Below are 27,689 nucleotides of genomic sequence, written 5' to 3'. Positions count from 1 at the left end.
GGCTTGTATTTCAAAAGGTAATGTTCAGTTACTTAGAAAATTGATATACATTTTATGCCTTATCTAACAATATTAAGTAAATGAATAATGAGAGCTAACAACTGTCTGCTTCTGAGTGATAAACACTGTTCTAAGGACTTTAAATTTATACTCTCATTTAAGCCTCAGAGAAACTCTAGAAGATACATACTACTTACACCCTTATCTGAGAGATGCGGAAACGAAGGCACAGAGAGTTCTAAGGCATTTGCTCAAGGTCACACCGCTGATAAGTAGAGGAAATAAGACTTAAAACAAAGCTCTCTGACCTGGAGGAAGCTCTTTCTAACACCTGCTCAAAGGCAGTCTCTGAGGGTCTCAAAAGACAATTCTAACTTTGAATATTTAACCAAAGTTTATCATTTCTTCAGCTAAAATTACTGATCATTGTTGAATTCCAGGGGATCATGCTAATCACTTTGTACGCATTCTCTCATTTAACCTTCAGAACAACCTGTAGGGTAAGAATTACCATGATTTCCAATTTGTAGGTAACTGAATGAAGACTGAGAGAGCCTAAACTCCCAAGGTCAAGCCATGAGCCAGAACTGAAGCCAGGTTCTACTGACTCCAAAGATTGAGCTCTTAATTACACGAGTTCACCTATCTAACAAGAGACGACGCTTTTGTACAAGATCAACCTTGGTGCTACTGGTATTTTGGTCTGGATAATACCTGGGGCTTCCCTGTGCACTGTAGGATGTTTCAACATTTCTAGCCTCGACCCCTCCTCCCGGTCATCACAACAGAATGTCTCTACACTTTGCCAACTGTCCCCTAGGTGAGGAGAAAAAGTGCCCCTGGTTGAGGACTACTGTACTAGGTATTGGGTTTTTGCTATAGATAATTCCAAATAAACAATGAATGTACTCCTACTGCTTAAGGTATATCTCCAAACGTCATTCTAACTACCGTACTTTTGTTAAGTTATACTCCCTTTATGCAAGTTAAAATACACAGTTTAGGCTGAAGTTTTCTTTGGTTATATTTTGGTGTAGTGTATTATTCACAGCTTTAGAAACCAACCAAATATCTTGTAGCAGGTCAAGGGCTGGCTAACTTTAAGTAGGTCAGACAGATATTTTCTGATCATGTGACGCTAGGCAATTTATGTAACATCTCTTAAGCCCCTTGTAAAGCGAGGCCAGTAAGAATCCCTGCCTCTTATAAACATGCAGATTAAATGAAAAGATCCTGGTGAAACACTTAGCTTGATACCTGGATCATAAAGAATGCTCAGTGAATATGCACGATTATATTATTATCATTACTATTATTTGTGTGATTTTCATAGTTTGCCTTTTGAGTTTATCTTCAAAATCTCAAAAACTATACCTCCTCTCAAGATTCAATGAAAACACTTACTTAGAGGCCATAACATATGTCTAAATGCTGAAGAACCAAATCCTTTATATGGATATAACTTTAAGTCAATGGAAGTTGAAAATCAAGGCACAGAAAGCAATTGTTGAAACATCTGACAGTGAAAACCAAATACTTAAATCTTTGATAAGGCACATTACAGTTATAAATCAGATCCAAATAGTGAAAATTGCTCTCACCCTGAAAGAAACTTTCAGAAAATGGTACAGTTTTTTATTCTTGCATTCCTTACATATCGACATGACACTAACTTTTTAGCTCTTCACTGAGGATTTTTACGTAAAAGAGTTGTAACCCAAGCACCTATACCCAACACAAAGAGAAAATATCTAGACACTCTGGCAACGTGACATTTTCAACCTAGCCCCATGGACCTGTTCATGCTCTCAAACCTAAACATAACTTGCGTGGCCTTATTTGTAGTTTTCATTCGTTCACTCTGATTTTCCCACAAGGCATAGATCTTTCCCAATGCATAAGCTTTGCTGTTTGTATGGCTGAGGCCAGAAAAACCATCTCTGTATTTGACGATGCCCGTCATAAATGCTGAGGTGTTTATAAGGAACAAGTGGCCAACAAAGAGAGAGCTGTTCATTCTGCCCTTCATGGCTCATGGTGGGCAAGGAAAATTTTCTGGATTCTGTTGACTGCCATCAGGTCACTGGTTCCAGAAAGGAAGTCCTAAGACCCAGGCTACGTTTTTAAACACGGTTTGACCTCGACTGAAGAAAACAAAGTGGACAGGATGAGCACAAGAGAACACAAGGAATTTTTAAATCCCAAGTCACTTATTTCAGATGAAAAAGGAACTCTCCAAAGAGAACAGCAGCTGCGGGCTTAAGGAGCTACCAGCCCTGCCAAATTGTAATACAGCCCTAAATACCCCCCTGTAATTATTGTTTTCCTCATATGACTACACAGCTCTCATAGGAGGTAACAAAATTTTTCATCTTTGTTCTCCCAGAACTTGTGGTCCCTCAACAGCGCTCACCAGGATCTATGAGTTCTTCCTTTCGGGCGTAGAGAAGGCTACTTCCAGCCCCTCCCTGCCAGGGTCCTCACCGTTAGGTGGGGCCAGATGACCTGGGACAAGTGGATTGTAAATAGTATATGTGTCACTTTAGGGGAGGGGAGGCAGAGAAAATCCTCCCTGAGGACTCTCCCATTCTCTTTTCCCCTGTGATAGCAATCTGGAAGCCATGGGTTGAGAAGGGAAAGGCATAAGATAGCCTGGTCCCCACATCACTTCAGAGGGCGCCACCCTGGAGAACAGGCAGGCCCACGGTAACCTTAGCAAGCACAAAAAATAAACTTTTGTTGTGTTAATCCATTGGGACTTTAGGATGGATCTGCTACCACAGCAGAGTTCAGACAATCCTGACTAACACAACTCCCAAAACAGTAGGATGCAGTGAGTGCCTAATATGTAGCTCTTTAAAGAACAAATGTGCAGAGCTGAGAAGGTATTTTACAATACCTAAGTCTAGATAGGGATTATAAAGAAAACACACACACAGACACACACACACACACACACGCACATGGTCATCTTGACTTATTTGAAAAATCAATTTATGCATATTAAGCACATACAGACTATATATCAAGGGACTAGACAGCTCTGGGGCCACACAGCATGGTTCCTAATTGCTGACTAAGGGATAGACAGGTCATATTCAGGTCCAAAGATGATTACCACCACAGAGCAGCCCGTATATGTTAGGTTCAAGGTGTGAAAATGCATAAAAGAAACCTGATTTAACATGGAGTCAGGAAGCCATGAAGGGAGAGCTCTCACGCAGGTATTCCTCTGGTCTCAACTGACATGATCAGCAGGAAGAGAGAGACTGCTACCACTTGAGAGAAAGAAACCACAGCAACCCCAAATTCTCCCCCAGTAAACTTCTGTTCAAAACAACCCTCCCCGATTTCTTCCCAGACCTAACAAAGGCTGGCCTCCCCTTTGTTTCTTCCAGTGTGGTTTGCCGTAGTTTGCTTGTCCTGAATTGCAATTCATGTGCTATTCCCAAACAAACTCATCTTTGCATAGTGACAATCGTCACTCACCTGGTTGGAAGGGAGTGAAACTATAGCTTTTACTCAATTCTCATTCTTTTTCTGCCTTTTTACTAAATGGTTTATCTCGGCAGAGTCCAAGCTGCTCCGTGAACAAAGAAGGATGGGCACTTTCACTGCAGCCACCAACCGTCCCATTTTGAGCCTGATGGCAGAGAGCAGTTAGAGATCCAGGTATTCGCTCAGCTCCACTGGTGGGCACCTGCATGACTTTCATCTCTAATTAGAACCTCCCTTCCTCTCTGTCTGCCCAGTGGTAAAGTGGGCTTGATGACGTCCCCAACACAATGTCATGGCAAGGACAGAGCAGCACCATGTCTATAAAGGAACTAGTGAAGTCTTTGGTACATGTTGGCACCTAATAAACGTTGGTTTTATTTCCTCATTCCTTTTCTGTTATTCTCACATCCCTCTCTTTTACTCTCCCCTATAATTCCTTTCAGTGTCTTATTTGTTTGTTTAAACTCAAAAACAAAAGGGATGAATGCTAGATGATCGTTAAACTAACTCTCAGTGGGAAATATTTATGCCCTTGATGTTTGGTTACTACCTGGATTTGTTATTGACAGCAAGCTACAAGAACCAAAATAATGATATCTCAGAGCACCAACATCGGAGTTCGAGAAGGAGAAGAGGGAAGTTAAAGAAGAAGCAGTGACAGAACAAATGACAAAGGGTGCAAAGTAACCTGTAAACAGCCACAGCTGAATGGACTTCAAAAAAAAAAAAAAATTAGAGTCTCATAGAGTCAACTGTGTCTGGAGTCTCTTGGATTTTAATTAATTCATATACATTTAAAACGCATTTTTAGCACAGGTGGTGCATCACTTTGCTTAGAGGAATGCAAAAGGATCTGAAGTTAATACAGTCGACCTCGGTATCTGTGCGGAGATTGGTTTCCAGGACACCCACAGATCCCCCAATCCTCAGATGCTCAAGTCCTTTATGTAAAATGGCACAGTATTTGCATATAACCTACCCACATCCTCCCATATACTTTAAATCATCTCTAGATTACTTATAATCCCTATTACAAGTTAAGTGCTATGTAAACAGCCGTGAAGACAATGTAAATGCTATGTGAATAGCTGCCAGCATGGTAAATTCAAGTTTTACTTTCTGAAACTTTTCAGAGTTTTTTTTTTCCCCTGAATATTTTTGATCCATGGTTGGTTGAGTCTTTGGATGTGGACCCTGCAGATATAGAGGGCCGACTGCATAATAGCACAAGCTTCACATCATTCATCTGCGCTCTTAAGAGAGTATTTTCCATGGGTGGGCAATACAGAAGACGGAACAATGTTTTCAAATACTTTCTTGGTTCTCTAAGCCAGTCTCAGCCAACACATTCAATATCCAGTAAGAACAAGTGGGCACTGCTTTATCCAACTCTTTCTTGACATGTTCTTGATTACCTCTGATTTTTTAATGTACTTCGCCTCCTGGCAATGACCCCAAACTTGCTCTTGGATTTGATAATGACTCATGTCCTTTGATTATCCTCACTTCTGTCTGCACTTAATCCTTAGACTGCATGGACTACAGCAATCCCAGATGGTACCCCAGTATCCCACCCAGCTAATGGCACCAGGCAGGGCAATCAGCAACCAGAGGAGGGTTCCAGAATTATTATTTTTTTAAATGTCTAAGTGCCATCATATCAAAGAGATATAAAAAGGCTTCATCTTTACGACCAACCAACACTGCAAAGTAACTATCATGGCAAAGTTCATTTAAAAAGGAATTTTAATTCACACGAGTTTGAGAAGTGAACATCCTTATCCCATGGGAGTGTCAGAGTTGTAAAGAAGGATCACTGAATGGGTAAATGGCTGACCATGAAAACACACTTCTAAGGCAGTTTGAAAATATTTCCCTTTCCCATCCCTGATTCATGTACCTTCTGAAGTGCTGTGCCCTATATGCTAAGGACAGGTGTTAGTATATAAGGCGATCCTTTCTCCTGCAGATTCTAATGAACTAGGCCCAGAGGGGCAAAAAAAAAAAAAAAAAAAAAAATCAAAATTTGAGAGAAGCAACAGCAAAAACACCATCCAGATAGGTCCTCCCTCACCTCCAACAATCCCATTCAAGCTCTAGGGTTAGCCTGAATTCCAAAGAATGGTATTTTAATCTCAGCAGTGTGTTAGTCAGATGACACTAACCTATGTCTCTTGGCTCGAGCTCTCTACTTATATGCCTGCAATACAACAAAGACTTTGCCTCCAGCTGTCTTCTGGCCTCCACGTGCAAATGACCATGTTCCAAATTCTTCCCCCTTCGCAAAGTCTCCCTAACTCCCTCCCCAGCAGAGCTGATTTCTATTTTTTTTTTTTCAGCTCTCTAACACGGTATTTCCAGAGCTAAATTTTTTTTAGACGCAGCCTGCTTTGTATTTGGTCGGTGTGTCTGTCTGTCACTCATGTCAGTTTGTCTAAATGCAAACTGAGAATCCCTGGGACTGCCTCTCGTGATCTTTATGTCCCTGCCAGTGCCTGGTCTGCTCCTTTGTAACCTAGGACTTAGTCAATGTGTATCGAATGGAAGGGAGAATATCAAAAAACGAGGGACATCACATACGGTTTCTTCCTCTTTCATATTTATCTTAGAGAAGTGAGTCACCCAGCTCAGCATAAATATGCAACATCCCAAGGGAGAGTAGACGGCTCAGACAACCAACGGCGTGTCCAAAATTCTTCAGGCAGGATTCAGTGGTCTCTGTGAGATAAGGCCTGCTAAAGAAGCAAAAAAGAACTCCACCGCCTTCCTAATGTGTTGGCTCCCAAGATCTTCCTTATTCCTAATTGTGTTGTATCTAAACCTCTCTCTAGCTGCCATCTTTCCACTAGAAAGCCCAGCCAAGAGAAGCAGAAAGCTTTCTCAACACTTAATAATAAAACCAGACAGTGCAGAAAGCTCCTACATTGTGTGGCAAGGGCCGGGGTGGGGTGGGGTGGGGTGAGGTGGGTGGGTGGGTGCCTTAACCAGGCTGGATGGTACTCCCTTGAGAGACGAAATCCCAACAAACATGTTAACAAATTGATTTCTTTCCCGGTAGGATACCTAGCTTACTTCTGGCCACGCCTCTTAATCTGATGGAGCAGGATATTGCTACTCAAAGTCCTGGAGACCAGCAGCAGCAGCATCAGATGGAAGAATTTCAGAAAAGCAGACTTGCAGACCTAGACCTACAGAATCAGACTTTGCATTTAACAGTATCCTCAAGCAACTCAAATGTATGTAACATTTTCAGAGGCCTGAGCACTGGATACTCTAGCAGCGATATTTCATTTGCATCCTGGAAGTCTCTTTGTTCTAAGCCATGAGTTTTATTGGAAAAGTAAAGTATTTGCTTCTCACACGCTCTCCTTCTCTACCCCTTACTGTTTTCTATATATTTATCCATTTGCTTTAATGTGCAGCATAAAAAAAAAGATTTCTATCATGCTTTATTGTACACATTTCTTTCATATACATTATCTCATTTGATCCTTATACTATCCCTGAAAACACTACTATATATAACTTAACAAATGCCATCTAGGTAATAAGTATCTGAGAATGACATGAATAATGGTATAAAGATGCTTCCCTCATAACTAACAAATTCTTCTAATCTCAGAATTCTCTGCATTATAAGCTGTACTTCAGAAATAAACTAAGTTCACATATTTAACAGAGGAAGATGGATATTTAAGGTACCTGATAGGGGGAATCTGAAAAGACAAGAAAGACTTGCATTATGAATTTAGGGGAAAGAAACGGAAAAGGGATATTAAATTTCATGGGCCTCCTACACACGCGCCCCCTCCCCCATAATCCAGAGAGACAATGACTTGAAACCCCAGGTTTATTTCACTCTTGCCACCCCCGGAACCCAGCTTATTTCATACAGAGACACAAAACATGCGCACTCTTGATGAAAGCTTTTACAGCTGCCATTGCCTAACGGACTTGCTGTCAGTTTTTCTAAAATGTGTCCACTGAAGATATGAGAGAGAAAAAAAGCCAATCCTTGTTCATAAACAATAGTTTTCAACAAATTAAAAGCAGACTTTGGCACTGTTATCCTGTACGGCAGGACCTCTTCAGCATCCGTACTCTTTCATGTGACCTGAACTTTTCAGCCATGAGTAAAACATAAGGCAGTGTTAATAAAGAAACGTATTATTAGTTTTATTAAGCAGCTGTTTGTAGTGTTAGAACACAACAGAGTAAGTTATCAACCATACTCACAACCAGGGTGCATTTTCAAAATGTGGAATTCAAATCTATGCCCTATACTCAGTTAAGGATCCGCACACAATGCAAAATATTGACTAGGACTTGAGCCTGCATCAGGATGCTTAAACACTGTCATTTAGACACCCCCAAATGCATCATTTTTTATAAGAGCTTCTTGCTTGTTGCAAACTGGAACTCACACTGGTAGTTCGGAGTCTAAAGTTAAAAATCCTATCAGTAGAATATTAGAATAAGAAGAGATTTTAGAGAGACAGTGTAGACCTACTTCCATTTTACAGATTTGGGAAGAGAAGCCCAGCGAGGCCACTCAACTTACCGTAAGCTCCACGGCGGTCCGTCACGGACTAGCTCAGTAACTGGGTAAGGCCCCTCTCTCTCAGCATCAGTTTCGTGACCTGCAAAATGAGGTGATTGGACTTGGTGATATAGGATCCCAGACAGCTGGAAAGTGCCATTATTCCTGCAAGATAAGGAGCCACATCCTAGAGTATCTCCCCCTCCAAAAGCAACGTACAAGCAGATGAAAAGGTATTTAAGTGGCCCCTGGCACTGCTGGTGTTCCAGCTTACTGACACTGTATCTCAGCTTGAGACTTCAGAACCTGGGAGGCTGCCGCGGCCACCAGAGTCAGATCAGGAGAGAACGGCTGTTGGCATATTCTTTGCCTGAGGGATGTTGCAACTGAAAACCAGTCTGGAGTGATGGTGAATCCTCTCCTCCCCCTTCCGAGGGTCTGGTGACTCCCTCTGTCTGGGCTTTGCCTCAGGGATGTCTCCTCAAGGTTCCTTGGAGCCCTAGGAACCCAGCCCTTGACCCAACCCCAGACAAAGACGTGTTTCCTCCTGAAGACTCCCCACCCGGACAAGTCACTCAAAAGCAGCCTTAAAAGGGACTCCAGGCTCCAGGGAGCTGCACATTTTACCATCTTTGAATCAGCCGTCTGGGCTTGTCCAGTCCGTAGCGAAACCTTTTTATTTTACTACAATTTTATTATGTTAATAAACAAAGAGTTGGTATGCTTAGTGAAAAAGGCGAATTCAAGCCTTTGAATGGAGGACCTGTCACGATCAATGGTCAGGCTTTCGCTACATTCACTTATCTTCCATTCCTCATTCATCTAGGGTAGGATCATGGAAATAACTTCTGTTTATTTTTATAAATGAGTTTCCATCTTTCCCTTTTTCTTTTTATCCTTACTATTTTCTCATGAGCAATCAGAAAGTCGGGCAATGGTTTAGAATTTTTAAAGGACATTTGAATACAACAACAAGGCAGGACCCGGATATTCTGTATGCAGAAGTGGGCACTGCCAATGCCCCTATCAGTTAAGTCAATCACTAAATCAAAGTTTAATTGATTGGGCTCAATTTAATGACATACACGAGTGAACCTGAAACACTGCGTCCTGTCAGCAGTAACACATTTAAGGAAAGCTACTATCTACGTCTAAATAATTGTATACAGGATGTGGTCAGCCAAGAGAATAAGAATTCCATAGACCCTGTCTCATCCAATAAGCATCTATCACTATTATTATTATCACCTGTCATTTATAGAGTGCTTATTACATGTTGGTCACTTTCCTAAACACTTGGCGTAAGTGTGCAGTTCTAACCTCACAGCAACACTGGGATGTTAACCCCACGAGAAGACTTGGTGGTGAAAAGAAGCTGAATAGTGGCCTCAAAGAAGGGTTAGCTTGTTGAAAAACAAGCTCAGGCATTTTTAATTGGCTCCACTGGCTCTATTAGGCAAAACCAAGAAGGGAAGGTAGAGGGAAACTTACTTTGGCTCAAGTCCCACCTATAGGCACTGAACAGCGGACAGTCCCTGCCTGCAGGGAGCCTGTTTATTGGTAAAGGTACTCAGCATCAGGGTTCTGGGCCCAGCTCCCGAGGATGCTACAGAAAGGGATGCTGGCAATGGGTGTAAGGACTGGAGGAGCTCTGAGGACCTGCCAGCTCTGGAATTCTGGGTAAAAGTAATATTGTGAACATTGAGAGCATAGCTGTACAAATGAATGAATGAACCAATACACGGATGAACAATCTTAGAAACGTAAACATGTATGTGTCTCGGTTATCACACTCACATTCTACCGTTGTGTGAAATCTGTGCGTGTCCTTTCATTTTCATTCCTATTAGACCGTAAGTTTACTGAATCTTGCTTCACCCCATACTAAGTATTAACCTTGGGAAAAGTGCCCATTTTTCTCTTCCGCAATGATGGGAGCTGGCATGCAGGGCTGTCATAAGGAATACATTAGAATCCATATTTAAAGGATTTTGCCCAGTGCCTGGTATGAGCAGGCAACAAATAAAATTAAATAGAGCTTTTAATTAGTATTAATATCACCACTGTTATTTACTACTGTTATTACTGTGATTATTACTAAGCCACAGATAAATGTCTTAGAGTCAGCATCTTTGACTTTAGAGTTTAATTAACACCAACCAATAGCCATCTTTACATTCCAACAGATCCATCCAAACAGCAAAGTTTTACCTTCCAACCTGCCAATCTAAATTGTCTGAGGAGAGAGAAACGAGCCCATGTTACCCAAGAATCTATCAAAAAAGCAATCCGATAAAATGCTTTCTGCACGCTGCTCTCTTAAATAAAAGGAGAATATGGAGTAAGGAAAAGAGAAAAAATAAAATATTTTATTCCATGCTGTTAAAAATCATCATTCATTGAAGCTTGTGGTATGGATGACAAATGAACATACATTTCTTTTTATCTGTAGTGAAGGACCGGTTATATGCCTTTGCAATTAAGAAAAGTCTCCAATATTGTTATGAAATCAATGCCACATTCATTTGAACATGGCTTCTGGACTAGCAGGACCTCTTGTTACTGTAGTAACAAGATGGTTGGTTTTTTAACTCTTATGTATTCAAGCTGATTTAAAAAGGCAAGTTACCACCAATATTTTCCATACAGTTTTAGTGTGGAGCTCTTCTTTTTAAAGACTATCTTAGTCCAACATAAGCTAAGGCACTTTACATACCTATCATTGGCTAAAGAAGTATTTCATTCTTCCTGGAATTACTGAAGTACCTTCCAGGAGTCTGAAGAGTAGGTAGAAAAGCATCCTTCAACTAGGAAACACCTTGTATTATTGATGAGAAAAATGAGTGATTTGATCATGTCCCACAGCGACTTAATGGCAAAGGTCAGAATTCATGATTCCTGCATTTATTCAGCCCATGTTCATTGAGAGCCATGCATATGCGCATTGTGCGCTAGGCTGCCTATATATACCACGCATATGATTTTTTAAGGTCATTCAATTTCCATTTGACAACTATTCTTTTAATATCTACTACGTGCAGACACTGTGTTTGGCACAGTGTATTAAGAGTTGCTATCTGTCACAAGCATTTTAAATGCTAGTTGGGAATGCACCAACTACCTAAATAGTTATAGTAACTGATAGATTGTAGTTAATATCATAATAAAGAAGAAAAATTTGCTAGAGGAAAAAGAAAAAAGAAATGAACAGAGTTGGTCCATACTTTTTCCCCAGACATCAAATACTCAATATTACTTTGTTTTTGGTTAACTCTGCAGACTTTTGATTTAGTACTTAGTCTCCATGGTGATTAAGGGATGTGGAAAATGATAACATTGGCATTTCATTTAGATGCTTCTGTGAGGTGACATGTATGACAGATTCATTCTTCTAACTTAACTGTGATGAAAATCATCTCATCTCCTATTAGTAGGAGAAATATGAACAGAAGCATGTGGTTTCCCTCACCACTAATATTTGTACCGGAGGGAAAGATATTAACTAAAAGAAACTGAACGCTATCTTCTGATTTTTTAATGATCCTTGTTTGAACCCTCAAATCACTGCTTATATAACAGGCTATAAGTAGCAGTATCATATTTTGATTTCTACCTTTTTTGGATGATAGAAGCAGCTCATTCTTTTTTTTTTTTTCTCTTAAGTGGGGGAGGTAATTTTTTTATTTTAGGCTTATTTATTTATTTATTTTAAACAGAAGTCCTGGGAATTGAACCCAGGACCTTGTGCATACTAGGCATGCACTCCACCACTGAGCTATACCCTCCCCCAATAGAAGTAGCTCATTCTTTAATAATAAAATTCACCATTCCATGAAATTTCAAACTAAAATATAAACATTAGAAATAAAAAGCATGTATGTGAACATATGTGTCATATACATATATATATATATATATACATATATATATATATATAAAAATATATTCATTCCAGTATTTATGCTCACAGGAAACAGAAAATCATTTGTTTACTATTCCTGCCATGACTTATCTGGAATCTAAACATCTTCATACACAACAGCAAAGACGAATAATACAACCTGCTGAGCAGGAGATAAAGTGACACCATTTCCCCAGGTGGAGTTTATGGTTATCTTTTAATCACTCAAGGTTCTGAATTTTTCTTTAGTCGAAACTAATCTTGCTTGCTTTCAACCTTACACTCCTGTCCCTCGAATCCTATAACTCCTTCCTTTTTGTGAAACTAATTTAAACATGACCCTTTTTAAATCACCATGTGTGCCGTCAGCATCAACATTTCAAAAACATCTGCATACCCACTGTCTGTACCACACTTGTTTCATTTTGTTAATTGAAAGGTTCTTAAACCACCTCATTATCTGCCCATAGCACTCAGCATTTTCCTGCCATAAAGCTACATTTTGCGATGTCTTCTCTGCCAACCAGGAAGGCTAGAATCGTACTTAAGGTCCCCATGTTTTCACACCACAATGGGGGGAAGAGAAGGGAACTGATACTGAATCCCTACTACAGGTCAGGCTGTAAATGGTATGGTATTTCATCTTCAAAACAATCGTATGATATAGATACCATTACATGCATTTGAAGAAGAAAATGGGAGCAAAGAGAAATTCTGTTAGTTATCAAAAGTCCCACGAGGGCTAAGTTCTGGACGGGAGACTCTCACACTCCGGGCCACTGCACAGTCCCGTCAGTACTACAGAAACACTGACTGAGTCTCTGATCTTTTTTTTTTTTTTTCCATCGGAGAGCCTTTGAAGGCCTTCATATTCTGGGTTTTCCAGATATAGCAATCATGTTATCTCCTAAATGGTTCTAAGCCGTGTAAAGCCCTTTTCCAAAGTTCATGTCCTAGAAAGGTTTGGAAGAGAGGAAGACTTAGCGGTCAGTCTGTAAACACAGTGACTGCTCTAGGGGGAAAGTAAAGCCAGGATACCAGGAAAGTTTCCTCCCACTAGTAGAAAATGATTTTCTGTCTTTTCTTAGGAGGTTTTGCATATACAGCTTAAACATTTCAAACAAACAAACAAACAGAAACCCTCCCACATACAGTAGGTCATTTCACTGATTTGCATATATCCATGAATCAAAGTCTGCCTCAGTGGTACCCGCGTCCGGTAAAAGCATTGAGGCATGATTAGTTTTCTGTGATTTTCTCAACTTTGCACCTCTACCCAGAATGCTCTCTGCCTTTCCTAGGGAAGCCATTCTTCATTTTTTTGTGCCAAGCACCAAAGTCACTTCCTCCACAAAGCTTTTTCCAACATCTCCCCACCCCTCCTTCTTCTTCCTTTGAGTTCCCCCAGCACTTCCTTCATGTCCCTAAATAGCACTTCTCATGGTGCTTTATACATTTCTCTACCCTACAGACAAGGTGTTTCAACCCAGCACCGCTGCCTTTTGGGACTATATAATTATCACTGTTTTCTTTACAGGGCTGCCCTGGGAATTGTAGGATGTTTAGCAGCATCCTGGGACTCGACCCACTGAATGCCAGTAGCATCTCCCCTTCAACTGTGACAACCAAATATGTCTCTAGATAGTGCCAAGTGTCCCCTGAGTGGTGGAAGTTTACATCCACTGCTTTAGATCATGGGGACCACATGAGCAGTGATTGTGCTTTTTTTTCATCCTTATATACCCAGGAGTGTTAGGCTCATGGAAAGAGGTAATTAAAATGAGTCTCATTTCCCAATGACTGTATACTGTATTATAAAATGCACTGAATTCACACTTCATCCAAAAGTGAAACAAAAGTGACTGCTAAATGACACTCTAGATTCAAAGAAAGTGAGATCAAAAGTCATTGGATGTCAAAGTGGGAAAAAAATACTTTTCTCTATATTTAAGAAATAAAAAGTATATATACATACACATATATATATATAACAATTATATACATGAAATATATTGTATATGTGTGTATACACACACACATACACACACACATACACACACATTTAATGAACTTTCCTGGAAAATTGCATTCAGAAAACTAGATAAAAGTAATCTGATATCTCTAAATACATCGTATCTAGAATGCTTTGTTCACTAAAATGTACAGTGAATCTCTAGCTTTTTATTTTTTCCTCACAGATCCATTCACGAAAAAAGTGAGGCTTATTTTAAAATTTCAAAATCAGAGGGACCTGATTAAATAAAACAGCACAGACGGTATGATATTGCCTTTTTTCCTGACAAGATACTCATCTCTTCCCAATTTAGTGGAAAACAATTTAAAGTTATCCAACTTTGCTTATTCTGTAGAATAGTTAACCACTTATTTGGATTGAAAACAAAACAAAACAAACAAACAAAAAATCACTGTGATCTGAACACCAACTTGTGGTCAAAGACTTTTTCTCACCTCAGAAGTGAATCGGCCCTGCATGTCTTTATTTCCTGAGCTGAGGTTTTAAAGTTCTAAAAGGGAGATAGGTTTGTCTTTTCAAGTTTGGGTAGTTTAAAATCGACCAAAATCAGATACTCTCATTGGGATACTGTAGGCAGTAGTGATGCATTTGGCAAGTCAGCAATCTTTGCAGGAACAAAGCGTAAACACAAGAACAGACCTGAGGTCACTCAACAGGCGTGAGCTATGAACTGTAGAATGCGAGCATTTTGGTGGTCACACTTTATTGGTTATCTCTTTTTGGTTTTAGATATATTCATTATTCTTTTCATTATAATACTATGCAATAGTGATTATTCTTGCTCCTATAAAGAGGAAGTAATTAAATACCAGGACAATTAAAAAATTACATGATGTCATTTCACTACATAATGAGTGAAGCAAAATTCACCCCGAGGTTCTTCTCTGATACAGACAGCAAGCCCCTCAGAGTGCCCAGCAGTCACTTCTGCAACCAACCCTCCTCCCAAAAGCAGCCACCTTCACCCTCAAACTTATCACCAGAGACATTTTCAAACCTCCCCAGTCCCTCGCCTCCTGGGCTGCCATCAGCCCCCTGCCCCGCAAGGCATGCAGAAAAGAAAGTTGAAGGAACCGAACTGCAAGGAAACGTGCATTTATAGAACAGTTTAATTCACAGACTGAGGGGCCTGAATACCTGACGTAAGAAACAAACCAACCAACCGTTGTGCTTTCACCTCCTTGCTTTACACCAACCGGTCCCCTTTCCTCTGATTGTAGTTTAAAGAAATTCCTGAGCTCCAGTAAGTTACTTTACCTTAAAAGAGCTTACGTCACACCTTACACAGATTTCAGTTCTCAGGATGCTTCGACAAATAAGTCATTTCCCGACGCTCTCACTGCAGCATTGTGTGCTGTGAGTCAGCCGACACCACCCGCTCGTCGGGGCCCCTGTTTGTAGATGCCTCTTGGAAGCCCTCTTTGGTGTTCAGGGCTGGGCGGCTTGTCTGGCATCTGGTTCCAACCAGCTTCTAACCAGCAACCTGAACTCAGCTTCTCTGAGCTTCAAAGGATCATTTATACTTAAATTCAACGTATTATCTCTATATATCTGTATATATCCTTCTCTCTCTCTCTCTCTATTTCGTGAAATCAGAAGACTCAAGTGCAATGTTATAGGTCAAAGCATTGTGTAAACCACAAAACATTACTCAAATCTAGTGATCAAGCAACTGTACACACACGCGCGCGCACACACACACACACACACACACACACACACAGTGTCCCAGGGAACAGATAGCTCCAGTATTGATCATGAATCTATAGATATTAAACCTATAGATACAGACTGACTCCATTTCATCCTGATTGGGGTGTGACAAGGTCAAGGATTGATTTAGGTTTCCAGGAGGAGGCAAAAAATAAAAATGCTCTTTCTGAACATTTTTACTACATTTTGCTCTCACTGAGGGTTTCCGTGTGGAGTGGGAATGGTTTAAAACCCACAGGATGGCAAAGATAAAACAGCCCAGTTTATAAATGTGTGCCAAGGATTCATTGTACTTGTCCGTATGATCTTAATATATGAAATGAAAAACCCCTAAATGATTGCAGCAGATAACATACGACTAATGAAAGTAAAGCGATCAAAACTTTCTGTCATCCAGATATTAAAAGATCTGGCATATTTTATGTTTATTCACACAAACAATGTTTTAGTGGAGCACTTTTATATAGATGTATCACGGCACAAATCATCAGTACTTTCTTTTTGAGAAACAGAGACTTCAGACTCATCTTTCTAGACCTTAAGTGTCTCTCTGCTACTAAATGAAGTGTTTGCCCAAACACTTTAATGATGGCTGGATAAAAGTTTAGAGTTGTCCCTGATCCTGGAGAGAAAAGAATTTTGGATCAGAAGAAATTTCACCTAATCCTCAAGTATGTAAAATGCTACTTGGTGTTTATATAAATAGAAACAAATCCTAAATACCTTTGTTTTGGTTGCAGAAGCATTCCGTGCCAAAATCCCAAGTTACCATTCACCTAATTTCTCAAGCTACGTGTTTATGTTCAAATATCTAAGGCTACTTCTGGACTAGGAGGCTCAAAAAGAGTTGTCAACCCTTTTAAGTCTCTGCAATACATTTGGCTTTGTGATGGTATTATTAGAAAACAGAGGTACATGAGAGCACAATTCCTTGCCCGGGCTGGCAAGGAGACATTCCTAACCCACTGTTTGTTTGCTTGTTTACTTGATGTTTTTGGCTGAATACCAAACAAAGAAGCAGGTGGGGATACAGAGCTGGTGCTGCATCGGATAAATCTTATTTTGCATCCCAGATATGATGCTTTCTACCTGTGGAAAATAAGACATTACTTAATCTCTGTAAAGCTCAGTTATCTTATCTGTACAATAAGAGTAACAGTAACCATCTCAAAATATACTCATGATGATTAAATAAGATTACCAGCGTAAGTGACAGCCCCTGTTGGCCTGTTCTGACTTCTCTTCAAAGGATCAGGGTGGACGTGGTTTGTCCTAAGTAAGGAAAGTGATGGAAATAAACTGATTCATGGATCCCTACACTTAACCCAAGTCTTAGTTCTGATACAAACCATATGAGGGACCTTGTGTGAGTCATTTAACCTTTCTCCGCCTCAGATTTCTCAACCTTAAAGTGAGAAAACATTGAGACATCTTATTGTGTTGTTTTAAGAATTAAACGAGTTAATACCTGTAAAGTGCTTAACATACTATCTTATTATTTTGAGGTATGTTTTAAATGATAATGAGTTTACTCCCACCCTAGAACTTTTTATAGTAATAAGTCATGCCCTTTCCCTCACATGTTAATCCTCAAAGCAGATTATCAAACTGTAGGACGAGTTCAAATTTTCTGGACCTTATTTTTAAGACAGACAGAGAAAAACAGCAGTCTGGTGAGCAAGCTGAATGTCAGGTCCCCATCTTTTCTGATCTTCCCTGTTTCACAGGTGGCTTCGTTCCTGATTGTATTCTCAGATGCTGAGACAGGAAGGAAGGGGGCAGGGCACAGCCATTAAAAGAATGACACAGCAGTTAGCCTCGAGATGGCAGAAAAATCAACTCCCAATGGACCTTGAGGCTCAAGATGGTGGGAGATGTGACATCTAGGAGACCTGGGGCTTCATTACAGGCTCACTGTAATGTATTAGCTGCTCAATGGCACTCCCACAGGTGCCACGACAGTTCCGAGGCTGACCATAAAAGGTCAGAAACTGGGCGGTGGCTCAGTTCTTGGGTATCTCCACCCCTTCCCCAAAGTAGTTGGAATAATCCTCCCACTTGTTAGCATGTGAAATGACTGAGCTCATAAAAACCAGCAACACTGCACCTCCTGGCCTCTCCCTCCCTCACCTTCCGAGATGGCCTGCACTCTGTCTATGGAGTGTGTATCTACTGTTACTTCAACCACAGCCCCCAGCCTCATGGCCTCTGTGGGCTTCTGAGACGGCCTACATTTGGTATATGGAGTGTACACCTCTCTGAATAAACCTACTTTACTCAACTACGGCTTGCTGTTGAGTTCTTTCCTATGTGCAGCCAAGGACCCTCACAGCCCAGGGACTTGACCGGGACTTGAGACATGGCCATCCTCTTGCACCCCCCATTTTTTCCTGTATCAATACAAGCGCCTATGTTGCTAGTCCCCAAATGGCCAAAGCCTCACACTGTCAAGAAAAAAATTCATCTTTTCATTCTAACTTCTACTCAAAAGATCTGTCATCTGTCAGTGAAACACAATGAGATAGTTGTTTACACTTTAGTCAAAATGAGTATTTGAAAGTAGCTTTTGATGGATGTTAGGGAAAAGAGCACAAGAGCCCAGAAAGTCTGAATGAAGCACATGCAAGGCCATGCACTGGGAGTGAACAGGACAGAAAGGATGGGCAGTAAGTTTTGAGCCATTTGCCACTCACTTCCATACTTCTCTGGAGACGCCCTGTGAGCAAGAATCAACAACTCCTCTTGTCCAGAAGAATGAAGAAATGACCTCATAGTTCTATGTGTCCTCATTTTCTTGCTATTGTGAAATATAATTTTTAGATTTTCCTATACTATTTTCCATCTTTCTAAGCACGAAACATGCCATATGATTTCTTAAACTATATGTGTGCACGTGCACATGTGCACGTGGATGCACTTTTCCTTAACTCTTCCACAATATTCACTGAATGCCTACCACGTGTCTTCTTCTAGGAACTGCCCCTGGGCATACAACAAACAAAACCCCTTGCCTCTTAAAGTTTAACCTTGAAAAAAATGAATAAACTCTATTGCATCTAAGATGACAAACACTTCAGACAAAAAGAAGCAAGGGAGAAGGGGATGGAGCATGAAGAGAGGGTGGGACTTTTACATTAGGGGTCAAGCAGGATCTCTCTAATTAGGTGACTTCTGAGCTCAACTCTGGGGCAGTTTGTGCTGTGCCATGAAGCTCTCTGTTCTAGAACATTGCAGGCAGCCACAGCAAGTGCAAAACCTCAACTAGGGAGCAAGTCTGACATGCGGGAGAAACACTGGAAATTTCCTGAAATTTGCATGATAATTTTAGCTATTACTCCAAGGTGTCAACAAAGCAAGGGTGATAAATATTCAATTCTCTGCTAGATCTGTCTTGATAATGCTCTAGATATACGAAAACCACCTAGACATTATCTATAATTTCTAAGAGAGCTAATTTTTTTTTAAAAAAACCCATGCAAAGTAATTTGTTTAGCCCAAGAGTGGCTCATCCACAGAGTGTTTAAGCCAAGGGGAGGAAAACGCAGTACGTCTGTTATTGAGTGGTGTGGCTTTGTGCGGGCTACTTGGTCACTCTGAACCTCAGTCTCCTCACACACAGTGGAAAGAGTGGAATCTGCCTCATGCTGATCACTGAGCTGTTCTAGCCTTGGACTGGAAAGCACTCAGTGAAGAATCATTGGCCACACACATGCAAAATATTTTGGTAAAATCTCATTTATACCAAGGCCATCTGTCTGTCAACTTCACTTATATGAGGGATGGCTAAGTCTTTAGAGGGAAGCCAAAATGTCCTTAGAAGACAAATTAGATATTATATCACCAAACTCATACATTTTTCTTCTAGAAAAAATCAATAAAAGCTCAAAGGCTCTCTCTCTTAGGGTCCATTTATTCATTGCTTAAGCATAAGTTTAATATTCTTGAATACATAGCTTTAAAGTATTACCACTGTTTACTTCAGTTTTAAGATGTATAGTACTTTTGGATATGTTGGATTGGCTTGGACCCACTCACAAATTCTGGGGAGCTAGATCCAGGAACTAACAATTGAGAATTGTCAGTAAAGCTTCTAGATTTCTAGAGATCAGGGTTAATTTATGAGTAAGTTAGAAAACAATTTGATTAGGGAAGAAAGATTCCAGCTTTGGAATAACAGAATCCTGGATTCAAAGCCAAGATTACCACCAACAAGGAGTCACATTGAACATGTCTAAGCCTCTACTTTCTGTGCCTGGAACTGGAGGTAGTAATGAAACAGAGTAGGACTCTGGGGGGTCCTCCTTGGTACATATATCCTTCCCATGTCCCTCATTTCTTGTTTGCAGAGAACACTCTTCATTCAGCCTCCTTGACCTTCCCTGAGTTCCAAAGGGCAGATTCAAACAATTGCTAATCGGGGAAGGAAGGGAGGGCAGAGACAAAGAAGGAGCAGTCAAGAAACAATAGTGCAGTGATTCAAGCTGGGTCCTGGGTCCTCCTCAAGGGATACACATAAGAATATCTTTGAACTCTTCTGTGGGAACTAAGGCCCCTTACCCAAGTGGAGGATGGTAACTTCAGGCTGAGCACAAGATCCCTGGAACACACAGTTACCTCACCACCAACCAATCAGAAGAAAGTCACACAACCTGCATTTTGCCTATAAAACCTTTTCCCTGGAAACCATCAGGGAGTTGAGACTTTTGGAGCATGAGCCTCCAGTTCTCCTTGCTTTGACCCTGCAATAAACTTTTCTCTGCTCCAAACTCCCGATGTTTCAGTTTGCTTGGCCTCACTGTGTGTCGGGTACACGAACTTTTGTTTAGTGGCAGTAATAAAAGTCCTACAGGATTGTGAGGAGTGTTGGGGAGGAATTACGGCGAGATGATCCTAGTAGAGAGCACTTCCTTCACTGTCCGACACATGCCCCAGACCTAGGACCTTGGCATCTGCAAACCTTGATGAACCCAGCACAACACTGTGAAAAACAGTGGCTACTCCTAAGTAACTACGTGAAAGTATGAATGTATTAGTTTAATGAACAAAGAGAGATATGTATAAATCAACCCATCAATTAACTCCACAACCATTGCTCCTGAATCCTTACAAATCATGAAAGCGGATACAATAACCCTTCCTCATACCTTCTCTTACTGAATACTAAACGGTGTAGTATTCATGACTACAGAGGGAGAAATCTTTCTTGTCTTTACAGCCAGGATCTTAATTTAGTAGGCACAAAAGCATCAGGCTGAGAAATGTGCTCGCAGGTACTCCGGCAGAAGGCAGGAAGTCATTTTCTTTAAACCACTGCTTTAGCTTCAGCCACAGTTATCCATTCTCTCTTACAAGGAGGAATTCATTTATGTCTTCTGGAGGCAGATGTATCAAGCCATCGGGCATTTCTGCCAATCACCTCCTGCCAAAGCCCTGATGTTTTATTTCATTAGCGCAGGCACTTTCCATTAATTTGGATACTGTTTGAGAGTGTTGGTTCCAAAGGACATTGTTTTTCGGCTCTTCTATTTTGAAGGGCTATTTAATACATTACAGCAATGAATTGACCCCTCGCCAAGAAAGAAGCAGCGGTCACCCAAGTCTAATCAGTTTCCGACAATGTGATTCTAATGCTCAGCCCGAAGATGTTTATTGTGCTCTACCTGGAACGGACAGAAACAGATCAGATTTCTATCGGCTGAGTAGTGAAGACTAAACTAAACACATTATGCGAATGTTTGTTCCCTTCCTTCCTTCTTTCCTTCCTTCCTTAAGTATAAGAACATAAGATTATTCTACTGTGTGCTGAATATAAGAAACTGTTGATGTCTAAAAACATGTAACCTTATCTCCATTCTTTCTAGTTCCTAAGTAAACCCCAGTTTTATTCAGTTATCCACCCTCCCCAATGCAGCTCTCCAAAGAGTGGTCCTGACTCATCTGAGACAATCATGGTTGCCCTGTTTCCTTTGCTAGTGATGGGTCTGGGCACACAACGCTAGCCGGTGAAGCATAAAGGTAGGCTCAGTGAAGATCTCTGGGAAAGTTTTCCTCACTCTTAAAAGACTCCAGAACTGACAACGGCTTGATTTCCAGAATATACAAACAGCTCGTACAACTTAATAAGAAGCAAACAAATAACCTGATCCAGAAATGGGCAGAAGATCTAAACAGGCAGTTAGTTCTCCAATGAAGACATACTAATGGCCACTGGGCACACGAAAAAATGCTCAATATCGCTAATTATCAGACAAATGCAAATCAAAACTGCAGTGAGGTATCACCTCACACCGGTCAGAATGGCCATTATTCAAAAGTCCACAAACAATAAATGCTGGAGAGGCTGTGGAGAAGAGGGAGCCCTCCTACACTGTTGGTGGGTATGTAGTTTGGTGCAGCCATTGTGGAAAACAGCATGGAGATTCCTCAAAAGACTAAAAATAAACACCATATGATTCAGCAATCCCACTCCTGGGAATATATCCAGAGGGAACCTTAATTCAAAAAGACACCTGCACCCAAATGTTCATAGCAGCACTATTTACAATAGCCAAGACATGGAAACAACCTCAATGTCCATCAACAGATGACTGCATAAAGAAGTTGTGGTATATTTATACAATGGAATACTACTCAGCCATAAAAAATAATAAAATAATGCCATTTTCAGCAACATGGATGTTCCTGGAGAATGTCATTCTAAGTGAAATAAACCAGAAACAGAAAGAAAAATACCATATGATGTCACTCATATGTGGAACCAAAAAAAAAAAAAGACAAAGTTATTTATAAATCCAAACAGACACACAAACATAGAAAACAACCTTATGGTTACCCAGGAGGGGAAAGGCATAGAAAGGGATAAACTGGAGTTTAAGATTTGCAGATACTGACTGGTATGTATAAAATAGATACACAAGTTTATACTGTATAGCACAGGGGACTATATTCGATATCTTGTAGTAGTTTATGGTGAAAAAGAATATGAAAATGAATATATGTATATTCATGTATGACTGAAGCAATGTGCTGCACACCAGAAATTGACACAAAATCATAAACTGACTACAGTTCAAAAAAAAAAAATTAAAAGACTCAAGAAAGATAAACGGGTCCTGGCCAACATCATGTCTGGATATGATGCCCAGCACTGTTGTAACCCCTTGTGACCACAGGGGGCGTTTGACTAAAGACAAAGGTGTCAACCCGGCAACCATGGAGCAAAATGATGGAAGGATGTTTGGCTGCTGTTCAACCAGTGAGAGAAACCAGAACCATTCTTCCCCTGACTTCGTGTTCTATGTGAAAATACATTTCTTTACTTTTTAAAAGCCAGTAGATATGCCTATTATTAAGTGCTACCCCAGGCTGTGGGTGAAATATCAACAGAGTGTATGTTCTGTAATAGAATTAGCCCTTCAAGAATCCAGGAATTACAATGTGAGCTACTCTGTATGGTTAAATATTACAGCAATGTGCCTGTCTCCTAAAAACAGCAAAACTGGGCATTAAGATTCCTCTATATCATGCTAATGGTCTCTGTGTGAATCTTTAATCCCTGCAATTATAGTGAGGGGGATATTTCACAGTGACACATCCAACCTTCTGGACCTCAAGTTTGGATTTGGACCCAATCTGAATGCTCTGATATTTGTGTGAACTTGTTTCACAAATAGCTGGGAGTTTTGGAAATACAAAATCCACCTTGAAAAAAAATTTCTGCCTAAACTCTTCGATTCTTTCAACTTGTTTTGGTTTCTCAATTTTCTCAATATACATTTGGAGAAAGGTAATTATCTGAACCATCCATCCCATAATGTTTATAGGTTGACTGCACTAATATATATATGAATATAATTTATTTCATACATGTTAGCCTTTCTTCACCAACTAGAATTTAAGATCCCTGGGAGCAATGCCTAAATTCTTATATCATTTGCAGGCTCTAGCAAAAACTACTTACAGAGAAAACGTTCAGTCATATTTTGTGACCAGTTAAGTCACTGAGCAAATATGGAAAATAACACCAATCTCAGCACCTTTTTCCTTCTATCACGAGTGTTTAACCTTATATCTTTTATTAAGCCTACAATTACATTCGACTCTAACTAAATCTGTTCTAAAAAGGAAGAGTGTAAAACCTTGGCTTCTTCAAACTATCTTTTATCTAAAATTCTTCTGTCCGTCTCACACTGAAATGAATGAAGCATAAACCAGGGAGGAAGAGTTCACTTGCTGCACTTGAACTTCTGAATGTCAACAAACCAATACATCTAGCAACCCATGCATCAGCTTAAGGAATCACCGTGATTATTAACCAAGTCCACATAAAGATGACAATGAAGCAAATGATGATACATAGCTTACCTGTATCGGTTGCTTACCATGTACCAGGCACTGTCACATCTATTGACTTCTTTAATCCTCATAATAATTCTGAGTTTCATCCTGTTGTTATTCATATTTTGCCAATGAGGCAACGAAGACACAGAAAGTACAGCGATTTGCCCAAGGTCTCAGAGCTTACAAGTTGACTATTAGAGTCAGAATTTAAGGAAGCAGTCTGCATCTCAGCCTGCACCCTAAAAATAGCCATCCCTCAAAAGTGTTCCCTTCTCCATCTGAGAGAACTACAGAAATAAAATAAATACTTGTCTGGGGAGCTCTCATGAGAGATGACAGAAGGGGAATCAAAGACCATCATTTGACCAAATTCTCATCTGAAAATAACACATAAGAATAAGGCACAAATTCATTAATAAGCAACCCCAGGCTGTCATCTCCTTTCTTCTCTCCACACCTCAGTATTTTAAAAAATTAATTCTGCCTCTTTCCAAAAGATAACGAGAAACAAATGTAAAATGCATACAAAATGGTTACCAAAATATATAAAGGAAACAATTATTTTTAAATATTATATTGTAAATTTACAAAGAAAAAAAGGAACACTGACTGTTACTGGTAAAAGAGAAGAACAAATTCGAGTTAACTAGGGGTTTTCTCTTGTCCATAATACAGTTCCCCCAAAATATGTAGACTGGGGTGATGTTTGATTAGAAGAGAAGACCGTTTGCTGTGGTTGATATATTTTCCAGTGCTGAGGAGAAGGCAGTGTAGGGCATTCTTCAGTGGGGTAGCAAATATAGTGTTTATTGGAAGAATACAGAAATCACTTTCAACTTGCCTGACTGAAAAGATTATAAATCTGGGTGATAAAAATGAGTTTTTAAAGTTATGAGATATGGAAAGGGTATGACACCAATAGTCAGGTTCAATTATAAAAAAACATACCTTTAAAACAGAAACCATCACCACATAACACTAGAAACAAAAATCTCATGCAGTGATGAAGTTGAAGAAAGGGCATTTTTTTGGCCCAAGTTTGAAATCTCCAATATATGCTCAATAAACCTAGCCACCCCATTTCCCCATTGGGGAAAAAAACACACACACACACACACAAAAACCTCTACAATACACAACTCCCTGAATATAGCAGGATCTTAATAACATTGATGTATTAAGTGCACCTAATTACTAAACTAGTAGCTACAATATAATTTCTCTGGCAGAGGGGAAATCAGAGTAGCAAGGAAAAACACAATTTCTGTGCAAGCTTGTCTGTATTTCACAACGCTGTGGCTATGGGACCCGTGATTTTAAACATGTTTTGTGACTGAGTTGCGTGTAAAGATGAAAATAAAATTGGTAGGTCATTTTGAGGGTCAAGGAATTAATACGTCATGACAGACACTGCTCATTGTCTTCCCATATCCATCTTTCCCTTCTTCCTTTCAGTACCTCCCAAACAGGGCTGTCCTGTGGCCCGATTTCAGGGTCCCCATTCATATTATAACCTACAGGAATGGCAATCCCGGGAATCACACAATATGGGGCACCCATCCCCTACATCGTAGCAAAATTCATAGCTATGCAGCCAGAATCTAGAATCCCCATCCTCCATTGCGGTGAAGGCCGGTCATGTGACCAAGTTCTGGATGATGCAATGTGAGTACAAATGATGCCACTTGAGAATCACATCTGTAAATGAAGCTGCTCTACGGTCTGATACGGGAGCCTGGCTTTGGAGAGCCAACACCACACAGAGGAAGATGGAACCAGACAGCACGGAGAAGGGAACTGGGTCCCAGGAGGATGCTGTGGAGGAGACGTTCACTACCACTGCCTAGTTTATCCCCTGTGTTGTTAATGTGAGAGAAAAGTAAAATCTAGATCTTGTTCCACCCATTGGACTTTTGATCTCTGTGTTATAACAGCTGGGTCTGTTTCCTATTAAACACCCATGTGAAAAACTTACACCTGTGCGTGGCCCATAGTAAGCTCTCATTAAACTTAATGGAAGAGCCACCATCTGAACACAGAGAACACCGTGTGCTTCCAAAGGCCATGTTCTTTCCATTCCAGGAGAAAACGCTGCCTCCAGTGCACGGAGACTGACAAGGGAGAGTTCATTTACTCCAAGCGCGTCAGTTGCCAACACTTTAACATCCCTTATAGTTAGAAAATTTCCCCTCCATCGCACTCCTCAATTTTTGATGCTATTCTCAATTCAAAATCATGATTTAAAAAAAGATATTGGTTGTGAAGTTAATTCAGTGAATCACTTTAGATTCTTTGATACTTGTAGTTTTGACTCACTCACCTTCATCACTGCATAAAACACAGTGCAGTGAGAAAAATATGGGCCAAAAAAAGAATTACCTGATTGTTAGATACAAAGGACTTGCATTCTTTGGACGAAAAAAAAAAATTTTTTTTTCCTGCACTGATGAATGCATGTAGGCTCTCCCTGAAGAGCGAAGTCTGCAACCTGATTTGGGTGGGAATTCCCATGCCAAGCTTCTTCCTCTCCTCCCAACCCCTCACCCAAGACAGAGCTGCCAAGAAGAGGAATCTTTATCTTCAGGATAAATTGTGCTTGCCATTTCAGAGCCTGCTCTCATCCCCTATCCAGTCCAGGGGAGGAGCTAGGGGCACTTTCCACATCTTCTTCCAGACCTCTCGCTGCCCCTGTCTGCCCACCTCTTAGGCAAGTCACAGATCTGAAACATACACAGACCATCCATTCCCACATACACGGCATGACGAATAGGCTACTTCAGGGAAACAGAGAAACTCATTGTCTAGCATCGCTTTACAACGCTGAATTAAACAGCTGAAGGTCAGGGTCTCATGCCACACATTTAAAAGGGCAGTCCAAGTATTTTTTGGTTCTGGGAACAACGAAGGAATCTGCTGTTTTGAAGGCTACATAGATTTAAATGAAGCCTTCGCTTCTTTTCTCACCCTCCTCCCATTTCTAGCACCATTAATGTTGCTTCCTTCCATTTCCCCATAGCAGTCTGTGCAAAACTCCATCACCATCTCCGCCATTGCGCTATAAATATCTTCTCCCGTGTCTTTTTCCCTGAGTCGGCTCTGTGGGTCTGTCTTTCATTATCCTCTTGGCATGATTGATCTCATTACTTTGCCCTTTTACTTTGCCTCATGTACTTCATGTTCACGCTTTCCAGTATCATTTTATTATTGCAGCTGTTGAAGTAATTTAAATATGCTTTGAGAGTACACAGAATGTTGGGAAAGTTATTTTTCAAAGTGAACGTCACAGATTTAGACATTAAAAAGAGGGCTTCAATTTTGCCCTGTTTTCTAAATCCTCCACAGTCTAAATAGTCCGTTAACTCCTTTTGCAACCTCAAAGTGTCTCAAATTAAAAACCACACTTCAACTTAAGTCACAACCAATGAAGAAGATTGGATTGTTCTCTTTTCTGGAGGATAGACACAGCAGGTATTGAATATTTCAGCAAAACTCAACTCCTAACAGCACTAACAGTGCCATTTGGCACTAATGTGTTGTCAGGAATTAAAATCTGAACAGACGAGTGAGAAGCAAGGAAGAAAAAAAAAATAATCAATGAAATTCAGCTCAGGTAGACAAGTATGTGGTCTGCATTCGATGGCAGGATTATATGCATACATAAA

General features: G+C 40.3%; 1 protein-coding gene across 9 annotated transcripts in view; it reads right to left on the bottom strand.

The window, feature by feature from the left end:
- Positions 1 to 27,689, bottom strand: part of LRRC4C (leucine rich repeat containing 4C) — a 1,085,469-nt gene that overhangs the window by 100,000 nt on the left and 957,780 nt on the right. For 8 of the 9 annotated variants that reach the window (XM_064492434.1, XM_064492435.1, XM_064492432.1 and 5 more), the window contains one exon: positions 8,060 to 8,138. The exons of the other annotated variant lie outside the window; for it this stretch is intronic. The gene's annotated coding sequence lies outside the window, so the exon portion shown is untranslated. The remainder of the gene's footprint in view (positions 1 to 8,059; positions 8,139 to 27,689) is intronic. 9 annotated transcript variants of the gene reach the window in all.

The sequence above is a fragment of the Camelus dromedarius genome, chromosome 12 (genome assembly GCF_036321535.1).
Source record: "Camelus dromedarius isolate mCamDro1 chromosome 12, mCamDro1.pat, whole genome shotgun sequence".
Classification (NCBI taxonomy): Eukaryota; Metazoa; Chordata; class Mammalia; order Artiodactyla; family Camelidae; genus Camelus; species Camelus dromedarius.
This window is presented reverse-complemented; position numbering and strand designations above follow the sequence as displayed.